The following is a 16,458-nucleotide window of genomic DNA, read 5'->3' on the forward strand; positions in this document are numbered from 1 at the left end:
TTATGTGGGACTGGGGTCACGTGTAGGCCCAGACCAGGCAGAGACGGCAGGTTCCCTTCCCTGACGGACGGAGGGAGCACGGAGCAGCAGCTATCGACGGAGTCTGGTTTCAACAGAGTCTATAATTGGGAATTTGGTGAGTGAGGGGATTCGGTGCAGTAAGGGGTGAGGTACATTGGATTAGTCAGCGGAGAGGAGCGTACCGAGAGCGGAGAGGGGGGGTACCGAGAGTGGGGGGGGGGGAGTACCGAGAGCGGGGGGGGGGGGGGTACCGAGAGTGGGGGGGGGGAGTACCGAGAGTGGGGGGGGGAGTACCGAGAGCGGGGGGGGGGGGGGTACCGAGAGTGGGGGGGGGGGGTACCGAGAGTGGGGGGGGGGAGTACCGAGAGCGGGGGGGGGTACCGAGAGCGGGGGGGGTACCGAGAGCGGGGGGGGGGTACCGAGAGCGGGGGGGGGGAGTACCGAGAGTGGGGGGGGGGGTACCGAGAGTGGGGGGGGGGTACCGAGAGTGGGGGGGGGGAGTACCGAGAGTGGGGGGGGGGGTACCGAGAGTGGGGGGGGGGAGTACCGAGAGTGGGGGGGGGGGAGTACCGAGAGTGGGGGGGGGGGTACCGAGAGTGGGGGGGGGGGTACCGAGAGTGGGGGGGGGGGAGTACCGAGAGTGGGGGGGGGGTACCGAGAGTGGGGGGGGAGTACCGAGAGTGGGGGGGGGGGTACCGAGAGTGGGGGGGGGGGTACCGAGAGTGGGGGGGGGGGGAGTACCGAGAGCGGGGGGGGTACCGAGAGTGGGGGGGGGGAGTACCGAGAGCGGGGGGGGTACCGAGAGCGGGGGGGGTACCGAGAGCGGGGGGGGGTACCACCGAGAGTGGGGGGGGGGAGTACCGAGAGCGGGGGGGGGTACCGAGAGCGGGGGGGGTACCGAGAGCGGGGGGGGGGTACCGAGAGTGGGGGGGGGGGTACCGAGAGTGGGGGGGGGGAGTACCGAGAGCGGGGGGGGGTACCGAGAGCGGGGGGGGGTACCGAGAGCGGGGGGGGGGTACCGAGAGCGGGGGGGGGGAGTACCGAGAGTGGGGGGGGGGGTACCGAGAGTGGGGGGGGGGGTACCGAGAGTGGGGGGGGGGAGTACCGAGAGTGGGGGGGGGGTACCGAGAGTGGGGGGGGGGAGTACCGAGAGTGGGGGGGGGGGTACCGAGAGTGGGGGGGGGGGGAGTACCGAGAGTGGGGGGGGGGTACCGAGAGTGGGGGGGGAGTACCGAGAGTGGGGGGGGGGAGTACCGAGAGTGGGGGGGGGGGTACCGAGAGTGGGGGGGGGGGGAGTACCGAGAGTGGGGGGGGGGGTACCGAGAGTGGGGGGGGAGTACCGAGAGTGGGGGGGGGGGTACCGAGAGTGGGGGGGGGGGGTACCGAGAGTGGGGGGGGGGAGTACCGAGAGTGGGGGGGGGGTACCGAGAGTGGGGGGGGAGTACCGAGAGTGGGGGGGGGGTACCGAGAGTGGGGGGGGGGGGGAGTACCGAGAGCGGGGGGGGGTACCGAGAGTGGGGGGGGGGAGTACCGAGAGTGGGGGGGGGGGTACCGAGAGTGGGGGGGGGGGGAGTACCGAGAGTGGGGGGGGGTACCGAGAGCGGGGGGGGGTACCGAGAGCGGGGGGGGTACCGAGAGCGGGGGGGGGGTACCGAGAGTGGGGGGGGGGGTACCGAGAGTGGGGGGGGGTACCGAGAGTGGGGGGGGTACCGAGAGCGGGGGGGGGGGGGTACCGAGAGTGGGGGGGGTACCGAGAGCGGGGGGGGTACCGAGAGCGGGGGGGGGGGTACCGAGAGCGGGGGGGGGGGTACCGAGAGCCGGGGGGGGGGGGTACCGAGAGCCGGGGGGGGGGGCGGTACCGAGAGCGGGGGGGGGTACCGAGAGCCGGGGGGGGGGGGTACCGAGAGCCGGGGGGGGGGGGGGTACTGGGAGCGGGGAGGGTACCGAGAGCCGGGGGGGGGGGGGTACTGGGAGCGGGGGGGGGTACCGAGAGCCGGGGGGGGGGTACTGGGAGCGGGTGGGGGGGGGGTACCGAGAGCGGGGGGGGGGTGGGGTACCGAGAGCGGGGGGGGGGGGGGTACTGGGAGCGGGGGGGGGTACCGAGAGCCGGGGGGGGGGGGGTACTGGGAGCGGGGGGGGGGTACTGGGAGTGGGTCACAGCAAAAACAAAACCAAACTGCAGTGTGACGTCACAGGTAAGGCCGGTCGGTGGTTGGTGGTGAGGATCTCCTCTGTTTTCTTTCTTAGGACTGTGGGCTCAGTAACTTACAGCATAAAACTAATTTAAAAAAAAATAAACTTAATTTAATAAATTTAACAAGGCCAGTACTTGGTTCAACCTAAAAATAATTTGATTGGCATTTCAGTAATCAATTAAATAAATAAAATAGTTATGACAGGGCAGGAGATGTGTCACAGCTGCAATATGTGGGAGCGACTGGACAGTTTTGTCCAGGGCGACTATATCTGCGGGCAGTGTCTGCAGCTCGAGGAACTTCGACTCCGAGTTGAGGAGCTGGAGTCCGAGCTGCAGACATTGCGAGGCATCAGGGAGGGAGAAAGTTACCTGGACACTTTGATCCAGGAGGCAGTCACACCCCTTAGACTAAATACTGTAGAATTGGGACGTGGTCAGGGACAGGAAGGTGTGACTGCGAGTGAGGCAGGTACGGGGGATCCAGGAGGGAGCATTGCAGGAGCCTCAACCTCTGCACTTGTCCAATGGATACGAGGTTCTTGCAGCCCTTGAGGACGAGTGCAGGGACTGCAGGGAGGATGAGCAAACTGGCCACGGCACCGTGGTTCAGGGGGCCATTCAAGTGGGGGGAGTAAAAAGGAATGTGGTTGTAGTAGGCGACAGTATAGTTAGAGGGTTAGACACTGTTCTCTGCAGCCAAGAGCGAGAGTCCCAAAGGCTGTGTTGCCTACCTGGTGCCAGGGTTAAGGACATCTCCTCAGGGCTGGAGAGAAACTTGGAGTGGGAGGGGGAGGATCCAGTTGTCGTGGTCCACGTAGATACCAACGACATAGGTGGGACTAAGAAAGAGAGAGTTTGAGCAGCTGGGGACTAAATTAAAAAGCATAACCACAAAGATGATAATCTCCGGATTATTACCTGAGCCACGAGTAAATTGGCACAGGGTAAATCAGATCAGAGAGATTAATGCATGGCTCAAAGATTGACGTGGGAGAAGTGGGTTTCGATTCATGGGGCACCAGCACTGGGGAAAGAGGGAGCTGTTCCGTTGGGACGGGCTTCACCTGAACCGTGCTGGGACCAGTGTTCTGGCAAACCGAATAACTAGGGCGGTAGAGAAGGCTTTAAACTAAATAGAGGGGGGGAGGGCTCAGGTGGGGTGAAGTTTAGATTGATAAAAGAGAAAAGACAAGGAAGTAGTACAGGAAAGTGATGGGGGTAATGATAAACAGAGTGTGTCAGGAAGGGACAGAGCGTGCAAACATAAGAGTGCACTAGCAAATGGGGCCGGGGTAGGAAAGGATGGTAAAAAGACAAAATGAAAGGTTCTTTATCTGAATGCGCGCAGCATTCGTAATAAGATAGATGAATTGACGGCACAAATAGAAACAAATGGGTATGATCTCGTGGCCATTACAGAGACGTGGTTGCAAGATGACCAAGGTTGGGAGCTAAATATTCAGGGTTATTTAACAATTCCGAAGGATAGGAAAAAAGGTAAAGGTGGTGGGGGAGCTCTGTTAATAAAGGATGAAATTGGTATAATAGTGAGAAATGATCTTGGCTCAGAAGATCAAGATGTCGAATCAATTTGGGTGGAGGTAAGAAATTGCAAGGGAAAGAAATCACTGGTGGGAGTAGTATATAGGCCCCCTAACAGTAGCTACACTGTAGGGCAAAATATGAATCAGGAAATAAGGGGGGCTTGTAAAAAAGGTAATGCAATAATCATGGGCGATTTTAACTTTCACATAGATTGGACAAATCAAATTAGCAAAAATAGCCCTGAGGAGGAGTTCATAGAGTGTATTACAGACTGTTTCTTAGACCAATACGTCAGGGAACCAACCAGGGAACAGGCCATTTTGGATCTGGTAATGGGTAACGAAACAGGATTAATTAATGATCTCAAAGTAAAGGACGCCTTGGGAAGCAGTGATCATAACATGATAGACTTTCACATCCAGTTTGAGAGCGAGGATCTTGGGTCTGAAACTACCGTATTAAACTTAAATAAGGGCAATTATAAAGGAATGAGGGCAGAATTGGCTAAAGTGGGCTGGGTAAACAGATTAGATGGTATGATGGTGGATAAGCAGTGGCAAACATTTGAAAAGATATTTTATGACTCGCAACAAAAATATATCCCTGTGAGGAGGAAAGACTCCACAAAAAGGGTGAACCAACCATGGCTAACTAAGGAAGTCAAGGATGGTATCAGGTTAAAAAAAAAAGCATACAACATGGCAAAGATTACTGGTAAGCCCGAAGATTGGGAAAACTAAAAACCAGCAAAGGATGACTAAAAGAATAATAAAGAGGGAGAAAATAAATTATGAGAGTAAACTAGCAAGAAATATAAAAACTGACAGTAAAAGCTTCTACAAGTATATTAAAAGAAAGAGGATAGCTAAAGTAAACATTGGCCCCTTAGAGGATGAGACTGGGGAAATAATAATGGAAAATAAGGAAATGGCAGAGGAATTGAACAGATATTTTGTATCTGTCTTCACAGTAGAAGACACTAATAATATACCAATAATAGTAGAAAATCAAGGGGCAAAGGGGAGGGAGGAACTAAAAACAATCACTATCACGAGAGAAAAAGTACTAGGTAAACTAATGGGTCTAAAGGCTGACAAGTCCCCTGGACCTGATGGCTTGCATCCAAGGGTCTTAAAGGAAGTGGCTACAGAGATAGTGGATGCATTGGTTGTAATCTTCCAGAATTCACTAGATTCTAGAAAGGTCCCAGCAGATTGGAAAACCGCAAACGTAACACCCCTATTCAAGAAGGGAGTGAGACAGAAAGCAGATAACTATAGACTAGTTAGCCTAACATCTGTCATTGGGAAAATGCTAGAATCCATTATTAAGGAAGTAGTAGCAGAACATTTGGAGACTCATAATACAATCAAGGAGAGTCAACATGGTTTTATGAAGGGGAAATCATGTCTGACAAATTTATTAGAGTTCTTTGAGGAAGTAACAGGCAGGGTGGATAAAGGGGAACCAATGGATGCAGTATATTTGGATTTCCAAAAGGCATTCAATAAGGTGCCACATAAAAGATTACTGCACAAGATAAGAGCTCATGGTGTTGGGGGTAATATACTGGCATGGATGGAGGATTGGCTAACTAACAGAAAACAAAGAGTTGGGATAAAAGGGTCATTTTCAAAATGGTAATCTGTAATTGTGGGGTGCTGCAGGGATCAGTGCTGGGGCCTCAACTATTTACAATATATATCAATAACTTGGATGAAGGAACAGAGTGTCTTGTGGCCATATTTGCTGATGATACAAAGATAGGTGGAAAAGCAAGTTGCGATGAGGACACAAAGGGCTCGATATTAGGAGGGCGGCAGGTTGGCAGCGGGGGGGTCGACTGGGCGTATGGGTAACGCGCCCAGTGAAATCGGTGGGTTTGGCACGCGATCGTAAGTAAATTGAAGCCACTTACCTTGGCTTCCGGGTTTCGCGCTGGAAAGCTACGCAGCGGGCGGACTGCGCACCCGCATCATAGGCTGTCAGCTGGAGGAGCCCTATTTAAAGGGGCAGTCCTCCACTGACTGATGCTGCAGAAAATAGGCAAAATTACAGCATGGAGCAGCCCGGGGGGAAGGCTGCTCCCAGGTTTAATGATGCCTCATTCCAGGTCTTACTGGATGGGGTGAGGAGGAGGAGGAGGAGGGAGATCTTCCACCCGGCGGACGGGAGGAAGCGGCCTGCCTCTGCCACCATGAAGGCCTGGCTCGAGGTGGCAGAGGAGGTCACCAGAACCACCAACATATCATGCACCTGCATACAGTGTAGGAGGTGTCCTAACCAGGTCAGCCCAAGTGAGTACTCTTACTCATTCCCCTACACTCCGTCTGCCACATCACCGCCCCCACCCCACATCTCCTTCTGCACCTCCAACACTACTCTATCACATCACTCCTCACACCCACTGAACCCTCATCCTCATCTTATCTGCACTTCCTCATCTCCCCAGTACTCATCCCACCACTACCACTCAACCCAATCCTCATACAATCTCATGGCTCTGTCTCATACTCACCCTCTCGTGCATCTCTTTCACGGACAGCCTCGCCCAACCTACCACTACCTGTGCTGCAGCCACAGGGCATGCATCACGTATGTGTAGTAGGAAGTGTAAGGCAAATGTGTCGTGAGCATGAAGGGGATGCACAAGGGTGTTTGAGGGTTTGTCATGGTTTTTACTTATATTTGATTTCTGATCAACTCACATTACACATTATATTGTCACCACTCCTGCCACGTCTTGGCCATTCTTGACTGTCTTGTGCAAATAAGGCCCTTTCATGAGGTTCTCCATGAACACCCTTGATGCCACCCATTGGGTCACCCTACAGTAGGTGTATGTGTAGTTGCACGACTACTTTGTGCAGGTGCCTGTTGCGCAGCACTGTGTTGTGTAGCTCCACGTGGCGGAGGTGGACGGCGTGCCTGGCGAGGCTGGTGATGTTGCTCGTCCTCCAATGGAGTGATGAATGCAGCTATGGTACTCCCTCCCCACCAATCCTGACGGTGTGAGTGTGAGAGGGTCCGCAAAGTAGGTAAATATGTTTGGACAGCAGAGTTTAGGGTATGATGTAATAATTTTGAGTGTGGAGATAACGGTGTGGCAGGCAAAACTTTGTCTGAGGTGACAGAGTGCCCTGCTGCAATGAGTGAGGTATTCCCCCCAACTATCAAGGAATCCTCTGCATCTCCCAATGGCTGCTGATTGAAACACATCTGCCACAACAGGGAGTGTTTCCCACAGCATGGGAAACACGCTGAGGAGAGTCCAAAATCACATCCCTGCTAAAATCTCTTCCCAAAGAGGTCTGTCAACGACCTCAAGTACCTCCCATATGATCTAAACTGACATCCCGCCGGCTCTAATTGCCGGTGGGAGTCCCGCATGCGGGGGCTGCGCGCGCACCGATTCGCATCATTGGGGAACCCGGAAGTGGGCGGGTTAAAGCCGGTCTCCCGACCTGCTCCGGGATTCCCCAATTTAAGGAACCCCCCGCCACGAACGCATCCACTCGGCCCTCCTAAAATTGACCTCAAAGTGTCTGCAAAGGGATATTGACAGGTTAAGCGAATGGGCAAAAATTTGGCAGATGGAATATAATGTGGGAAAATGTGAAGTCATCCACTTTGGGAGGAAAAATAAAAAAGCAAAATATTATTTGAATGGAGAAATACTACAAAATGCTGCGGTACAGAGGGATCTGGGTGTCCTCGTACATGAAACACAAAAAGTCAACATACAGGTGCAGCAGGTAATCCGGAAGGCAAACGGAATATTGGCCTTTATTTGTAGGGGGATGGAGTATAAAAGCAGGGAAGTCATGCTACAACTGTACAGGGTGCTGGTGAGACCACACCTGGAGTACTGTGTACAGTTCTGGTGCCCTTATTTAAGGAAGGACATACTTGCATTGGAGGCAGTTCAGAGAAGGTTCACTGGGTTGATTCCGGGTATGGAAGGGTTGTCTTATGATGAAAGATTGAACAGGTTGGGTCTATACACATTGGAGTTTAGAAGAATGAGAGGAGACCTTATTGAAACATACAAGATTCTGAGGGGACTCGATAGGGTAGATGCTGCGAGGATGTTACCCCTCATGGGGGAATCTAAAATTAGGGGGCGTAGTCTCAGAATAAAGGGTCGCCCGTTTAAGACAGAAATGAGGAAGAATTTCTTCTCCCAGAGGATCGTGAATCTTTGGAATTCTTTACCCCAAAAAGCTGTGGAGGCTGAGTCATTGAATACATTCAAGGCTGAGTTAGACAAAGTTTTGATCAGCAAAGGAGTCGAAGGATATGGGGAAAAGGCGGGAAAGTGGAGTTGAGATAAAAATCAGAGCAGCCACGATCTCATTAAATGGCGGATTAGGTTCGAGGGGCCAAATGGCCCACTCCTGCTCCTATCTCTTATAGACGTGAGTGAACCAGTTGGGTTTTTATAACTATCCGGCAGCTTCCGTGATCATTTTTTTTCTTTTGGTGCGAATGACTGAATGATTGAATTCAGTTCCACAATCTGCCACGGCCGGATACGAAAATAAAACCAAAATACTGCGGATGCTGGAAATCTGAAATTAAACACAGAAAATGCTGGAAAACACTGCAGGCTGGTCAGGCAGCATCTGGGGAGAGAGAAACAGAGTTAATGATTCAGGTCGATGACCTTTCATCAGAACTAGTGGGATACTAGATCAGTACCAGACCCTCTTCATTATTGTACCCATTAATGGTCGGGGGGATGGGTTACTGCCAAGGATGTTGCTTGAGGCAGGTTTGGTTGTTAAGAAATTCTATAAATAAACCATCCTAACCCCTCGATTCGGTTTCATTATTCTATATATAAACCTTATTTTCATTTCTGGATAAACTTATAGGTAGATTTCTTTTCTTATCATTCTGATTATATTTATCTGTTTCTAATCTTTCCTCGTTTTGTTTTCTCATGACATGTATTGGGGAGGGACAGAGACCCCTAATACATAATATTTATTTATACTGTGAGTTAATTCACTTTCAAATACCTTTTGGAATGTACCATGCATTGCAGCCTGTGAAGCAATATTCAACGGCAGTTATCACTTTTAATGTCATTGCAATTAATTATCAGTGTACTGTGAAATTAATATAAATGTCAAGAGGATAAAACAAGGCTTGTAAGGAAGGTATGTGAAATGAGTTTGGTCAGTCTCAATCCAGCTTTTTCAAAAATTAATTCTCGGGATGTGGGTCTCGCTGACAAAGCCCATCCCTAGTTGGCCTGAGAAGTTGGCGGTGGGCCTTCTTCTTGAACCGCTGGTAACGGTTTGGTACATCGGAGTGACTTGCTAGACCGCTTCAGAGGGCAGTTAAGAGTCAACCACCTTGGTGTGGGACTGGAGTCACGTATAGGCCCACACCGGGTAAGGGCGGCAGGTTTCCTTCCCTAAAAGGACATTAGTGAACCAGTTGGGTTTTAGAAACATAGAAAATAGAAGCTGGAGTAGGCCATTTGGCCCTTCGAGCCTGCTCTGCCATTCAATATGATCATGGCTGGTCCTCTATCTCAATACCATATTCCCGCTCTTTCCCCATACCCCTTGATGCCTTTTGTGTCTAGAAATCTATCTAGCTCCTTCTTAAATATATTCAATGACTTGGCCTCCACAGCCTTCTGTGGTAGAGAATTCCACAGGTTCACCACCCTCAATTTCTCCTCATCTCAATCCTAAATGTCCTACCCCATATCCTGAGACTGTGACCCCTCGTTCTGGACCCCCCAGCCAGGGGAAACATCCTCCCTGCATCCAGTCTGTCTAGCCCTGTCAGAATTTTATATGTTTCAATGAGATACCCTCTCATTCTTCTAAACTCTAGTGAATACAGGCCAAGTCGACCCAATCTCTCCTCATATGACAGTCCTGCCATCCCAGAGATCAGTCTGGTGAACCTTCGCTCCACACCCTTTATGGCAAGTATATCCTTTCTTAGGTAAGGGGACCAAAACTGCACACAATACTCCAGGTGTGGTCTCACCAAGACCCTGTATAGTTGCAGTAAGACATCCTTGCTCCTGTACTCAAATCCTCTTGCAATGAAGGCCAACATACCATTTGCCTTCCTAACTGCTTGCTGCACCTGCATGTTTGCTTTCAGTGACTGGTGTACAAGGACACCCAGGTCCCTTTGTACATCAACATTCCCCAATCTATCACCATTTAAATAATACTCTGCCTTTCTGTTTTTCCTTCCAAAGTGGATAACTTCACATTTATCCACATTATACTGCATCTGCCATGTATTTGCCCACTCACTCAACTTGTCTAAATCGCCATGAAGCCTCTTTGCATCCTCCTCATAACTCATGATCCCACCTAGTTTTGTGTCGTCAGCAAACTTGGAAATATTACATTTGGTTCCCTCATCCAAATCATTGATATATATTGTGAATAGCTGGGGCCCAAGCACTGATCCCTGCGGTACCCCACTAGTCACTGCCTGTCACCCCGAAAAAGATTCATTTATTCCTACTCTCTGTTTCCTGTCTGTTAACCAATTTTCAATCCATGCCTGTATATTACCACCAATCCCATGTGCTTTAATTTTGCACACTAACCTCTGATGTGGGACTTTATCAAAGGCCTTCTGAAAATCCAAATAAACCACATCCACTGGTTCTCCCTTATCTATTCTACCAGTTACATCCTCAAAAAACTCCAGTAGGTTTGTCAAACATGATTTTCCTTTCATAAATCCATGTTGACTTTGTCTAATCACGTTGATATTTTCTAAATGTCCTGTTATCACATCCTTTCTAATTGACTCTAGCATTTTCCCTACTACTGATGTTAGGCTAACCGGTCTGTAGTTCCCTGTTTTCTCTCTCTCTCCTTTTTTAAATAGTGGGGTTACATTTGCCACCCTCCAATCTGCAGGAACTGTTCCATAATCTATAGAATTTTGGAAGATGACAACTAATGCATCCACTATTTCCATGGCTACCTCTTTTAATACCCTGGGATGCAGATTATCAGACCCTGGGGATTTATTGGCTTTCAGTCCATTAATTTCTCCAGCACTTTTTTTTACTAATACTAATTTCCTTTAATTGTTCCTTCTCACTAGTCCCTTGGTCCCCCAGCATTTCTGGGAAATTATTTGTGTCCTCTTCCGTGAAGACAGAACCAAAGTATTTGTTTAATTGCTCTGCCATTTCCCTGTTCCCCATTATAAATTCTCCTGTTTCTGACTGTAAGGGATGTACATTTGTCTTCACTAATCTTTTTGTTTTTACATGCTTGTAGAAGCTTTTACAGTCCACTTTTATGTTCCTTGCAAGTTTACTCTCATTCTCTATTTTTTCCCTCTTAATCAATCTCTTGGTCCTTTTTTGCTGAATTCTAAACTGCTCCCAGTCCTCAGGCTTGCTACTTTTTCTGGCAACTTTATATGATTCCTCTTTGGATCTAATACTATCCTTAATTTCTTTTATTAGCCATGGTTGGGCTGCTTTTCCTTTTGTGTTTTTGCGCCAGAAAGGAATGTATAACTGTTGCAATTCATGCATTCGTTCCTTAAATGTTAGCCATTGCCTATCCACCGTCATGCCTTTTAATGAAGCTTCCCAATCTATCATAGCCAACTCACTCCTCATACCTTCGTAGTTTCCTTTGTTTAGATTTAGGACCCTAGTTTCGGATTGGACAACTTCACTTTCCATCTTAATGAAGAATTCTATCATGTTATGGTCACTCTTCCCTAAAGGACCCCGCACAACAAGATTATTAATTAACCCCTTCTCATTGCACAATACCGAATTTAGGATAGCCTGTTCACTGGTTGGCTCCTCAACGTACTGATCTAAAAAACCATCTCGTATACCATCCAGGAATTCATCCTCCACAGCATTATTGCTAATTTGGTTTGGCCAGTCTATATGCAGATTAAAGTCACCCATGATTACTGTAGCACCCTTGTTACATGTATCTCTAATTTCCTGTTTGATCCCATCCCCTACATTACCTCTACTGTTTGGAGGCCTATAGACAATTCCCACCAGTGTTTTCTGCCCCTTGGTGCTTCTTAACTCCACCCAGACTGATTTACATCTTGATTTTCTGAGCCAATATCCTTTCTCACTATTGCTCTGATTTCATCCTTTACTAACAATGCCCCACCTCCTTTTCCTTTTTGCCTGTCCTTCCTAAATATCGAATACCCTTGGATATTCAGCTCCCAGCCTTGGTCACCCTGCAGCCATGTCTCTGTAATTGCTATTATATCATATCTGTTTACATCTATTTGCGTTTTTAATTTGTCTACCTTATTACGAATGCTTTGTGCATTCAGATATAGTGCCTCTAGATTTGTCTTTTTAACATTTTTAGACATCTTAACATTTTCTTGCACTATGGCCCTATTTGTCTTATTACCATTTTTTCTTACCCGGACCCTATTTGTTGTCTTTTGTTTGTACGCTCTGTCCCTTCCTGACACAATCTGGTTATCCTTACCCCAGTCACTTTCCTACACTGCTTCTTTGTCTTTTCTCTTTAGCATTCTGGATTTCTCTCCACCGGGACCCCCCCTCCCCTCCCCCTTATTTAGTTTAAAGCCCTATCTACCTCCCTAGTTATTCGATTCGTTGGAACTCTAGTCCCAGCATGGTTCAGGTGTAGTCCATCCCGATGGACAATCCGACAGCTTCACGGTCACTTTTACTGATCCTAGATTTTTATTTCCAGATTTTTTTAAAAACTGAATTCAAATTCTCAAAGTGCTGCGGTGGGATTTGAACTCGAGTTGCTAGTGAGCCAGGGGCCTGCAGTACAAAAGTGGCCCCGATTTAACTCATTCACTGACATCATAAGATGTTTGGTGTTGGAAATGGAAATATGTGACACTGGTGCAGTGGTGGATTGAATTTGGAGCTGGGGCACATCATCGGGACAGAATAGAGGGAGCTCCTCTCTTACATCCATTACACTGCACTTGACCTGAAAGTGCTTGATGATAACGCCATGTACCTGAAGTGCAAAGCGTTCCATTTCCCAGCGCCAACATCCCTCATCTCAATGAGCACGGGATTCACGTGAAAAATTCATTTAAATAAATGCTTATTTTCTCCCATTGCAAATCCAGCCAATGCAGAAGGGAGGAAGATGCCCTCTCTTGTATGAGTACTGGGCGGCGCGGCGTGCTGGAATAATGTACGGGATGTCCAACTCTCTAGGGTGCATGCGGCCCCCGACCCCAGGTAATCCAACCTCTGAACCCTGGCAATCTGGCCCCCGAATCCTGACAATTTGACCCCGAACCCCAGCGCTTCGATCCCGGAGCACTGCCAATCCTGCTTCCAACCCCTGCCAATCCGGCCCAAACCCTGACAATCGGCTCCCGATGGCAACTCAGCCCAATTTGTCCGAGTATGTCATATTCTCACGGTTTGCTCCCTTTGATTTTTATGCTTGTTTAACGAACTTGATTGAGTTTTTTGATGAGGTAACAGAGAGGGTTGATGAGGGCAACGTGGTTGATGTGTATATGGACTTTCAAAAGGCGTTTGATAAAGTGCCGCATAATAGGCTTGTCAGCAAAATTGAAGCCCATGGAATAAAAGGGGCAGCATGGATATGAAATTGGCTAAGTGACAGGAAATAGAGAGCAGTGGTGAATGGTTGTTTTTCGGAGGGAGGTATCCAGTGGTGTTCCCAGAGGGGTCAGTGCTAGGACCACTGCTTTTTTTTGATATATTAATGACTTGGACTTGGGTGTGCAGGGCATAATTTCAAAATTTGCAGATGACACAAAACTCAAAAGTGTAGTAAACAGTGAGGAGGATAGTGATAGACTTTAAGAGGACATTGACAGGCTGGTGGAATGGGCGGACACGTGGCAGATGGAATTTAATGCAGAGAAGTGCAAAGTGATACATTTTGGCAGGAAGAACGAAGAGAGGCAATATAAACTAAATGGTACAATTCTAAAAGGGGTGCAGGAACAGAGAGATCTGGGGGTATATGTGCACAAATCGTTGAAGGTGGCAGGGCAGTTTGAGGATGCAGTTAAAAAACATATGGGATCCTGGGCTTGGAAGCAAGGAAGTTATGTTGAACCTTTATAAAATGCTGGTTTGGCCACAACTGGAGTATTGTGTCCAATTCTGGACACCGCACTTTAGGAAAGATGTGAAGGCCTTAGAGAGGGTGCAGAAGAGATTTACGAGAATGGTTCCAGGGATGAGGGACTTTAGTTACGTGGAGAGACTGGAGAAGCTGGGGTTGTTCTCCTTAAAGCAGAGAAGGTTGAGAGGAGATTTGATGGAAGTGTTCAAAATCATAACGGGTTTAGATAGAGTAGGTAAAGAGAAACTGTTCCCATTGGCGGAAAGGTCAGTAACCAGAGGACACAGATTTAAGGTGATTGGCAAAAGAACCAAAGGCGAGGTGAGGAAAAACCTTTTTTACGCAGCGAGTGGTTATGATCTGGAATGCGTTGCCTGAAAGGGCGGTGGAAGCAGATTCAATCGTGGCTTTCAAAAAGGAATTGGATAAATATTTGAAGAGAAAAAATTTGCAGGGCTACGGGGAAAGAGCGGGGGAATGGGACTAACTGGATTGCTCTTACAAAGAGCCGGCACAGGCTCGATGGGCCAAATGACCTCCTTCTGTGCTGTAACGATTGTGTGATTCTCCGATATGATTTTTGTGCTCCTGGAGGATTGGAAAGGTCTGTTTTTAGCGCTATCACCTCATCAGTGGATAATGTGACCCCCGAGGAGCCAGGCTAGACATCCACGGAGCCCACAAGAAGCAGAAGAGGCCCCTCATTATGTATCTGGAACAGCGATGCTCCTAATTTCAACCTGGGCAACATTTACGTAGGAACAGGAGTAGGCCATTCAGCCCCTCGAGCCTGTCCCGCCATTCAATCAGATCAGGGCCGGTCTGTACCTGAACACCATTAACTTTTGATCCATATCTTTTGATACCCCTCACCCAACACAAATTTATCAATCTGAATCTTGAAAATTTCAATTGCAGGCCTCTTCCCCCTTCACCCGTGGCCCTCAGCAGAATTATTGCTCCTTGTCGCCTCTTGGCTGTAGGATGTGGACTGGAATATGAAAGCGGACGATGCTGCGGGGGAATTGTGTGGAGCTGCGTATGGGGCTCGAGCACGGTGAACAAGGCGGCACGTGGCAGGCATAATCAGAGCAACCACTGGGGTAATCACATTGTGCGACTGTGTTCTTTCAACTTAAATAAATATTTTGGCAATGTCATTGTGTGGCCTGTCCTTTGAAGGAATGGAGTGTGGCGTACCGATATATATCCCGAATAGATATCCACAGCTCCCGAATAGACACGGAGAGAATGGAAGTGGAGTTTCTCGATCGACAGACCTGCCCAGATGGAACACACACCCACAAGTGCATCATGTGACTCAGCGTGAAGGCACTTTTTGTCCACGTAACTCATGCCACAGGATATAGGGGGGTTTTGATTCTGTTTGCTGTCAACACTGCGCAAACAGAAAAGAAAGACTTGCATTTATATAGTGCCTTTCACAATCTCAGGACGTCCCAAAGTGCTTTACAGGCAATGAAGTACTTTTGAACTGTAGTCACATAGAGTTAGATAGAGTCTACAGCACAAAAACAGGCCGGTGTTTATGCTCCACACGAGCCTCCTCCCACTCCTCTTCACCTAATCCTATCACCAGATCCTTCTATTCCTTTCCCTCTCTTGTGTTTATCGTGCTTTCCCTTAAATGCATCTAAGCTATTCACCTCAACCACTCCTTCTGGTAGCGAGTTCCACATTCAAACCACTAAAATTTCTCCTGAACTCCCTATTGGAATTATTGGTGACTGTCATATTTCATACCCTATCTACCCTATCAAACCCTTTCATAATCTTAAAGACCTCTATCAGGTCACCCTTTAGCCTTCTCTTTTCTAGAGAAAAGCACCCCAACTTGTTCAGTCTTTCCTGATAGGTATAACCTCTCAGTTCTGGTATCATCCTTGTGAATCTTTTTTGCACTTTCTCCAGTGCCTCTATATCCTTTTTATAATATGGAGACCAGAACTGTGCACAGTTCTCCAAGTGTGGTCTAATCAAGGTTCGATAAAAGTTTAACAACTTCTCCACTTTTCAATTCTATCCCTCTAGAAATGAACCCCAGTGTTTGGTTTGCTTTTTTTTTTATGGCCTAATTAACCTGTATTTCTACTTTTAGTGATTTGTTCATCTGTGCCCCTAAATCCCTTTGCTGCTTTACCCCAGGTAGACTCATATTATCCAAGCAGGATGTAGCTTCCTTATTCTTCCTACCAAAATGTAACACCTCACACTTATGTCACTGTTGTAATGTAGGGAAACGCAACAGCCAATTTGCACACAGCAAGATCCCACAAATAGTCGAGATAACGACGAATTAAACTGTTTTAGTGATGTTTGTTGAGAGATAAATATTGGCCAGGACACCGGGGAGAATTGCCCTGCTGTTCTTCGAAACAGTGCTATGGGATCTTTTACGTCCACCTGAGAGGCCAGATGTGGCTTTGATTTAATGTCATATCTGATAGACGGCACCACTAACAGTGCAGTGCTCCCCCAGTACTGCGAGCCTAGATTCTGTGCTCGAGCCCCTGGAGTGAGACTCAAACCCACAACCTTCTAACTCAGCTGCGAGAGTGCTACCCACTGTGC

General features: G+C 48.5%; 1 protein-coding gene across 3 annotated transcripts in view; it reads left to right on the plus strand.

The window, feature by feature from the left end:
• The window catches only part of slc5a5 (solute carrier family 5 member 5), a 51,135-nt gene extending 36,109 nt beyond the window's left edge, over positions 1 to 15,026 (plus strand). For all 3 annotated transcript variants that reach the window (XM_067968485.1, XM_067968483.1, XM_067968484.1), the window contains one exon: positions 14,785 to 15,026. The gene's annotated coding sequence lies outside the window, so the exon portion shown is untranslated. The remainder of the gene's footprint in view (positions 1 to 14,784) is intronic.
• The last annotated feature ends 1,432 nt before the right edge of the window (positions 15,027 to 16,458 follow it).

Source organism: Heptranchias perlo, chromosome 29, assembly GCF_035084215.1.
Source record: "Heptranchias perlo isolate sHepPer1 chromosome 29, sHepPer1.hap1, whole genome shotgun sequence".
In the NCBI taxonomy this organism is placed as follows: Eukaryota; Metazoa; Chordata; class Chondrichthyes; order Hexanchiformes; family Hexanchidae; genus Heptranchias; species Heptranchias perlo.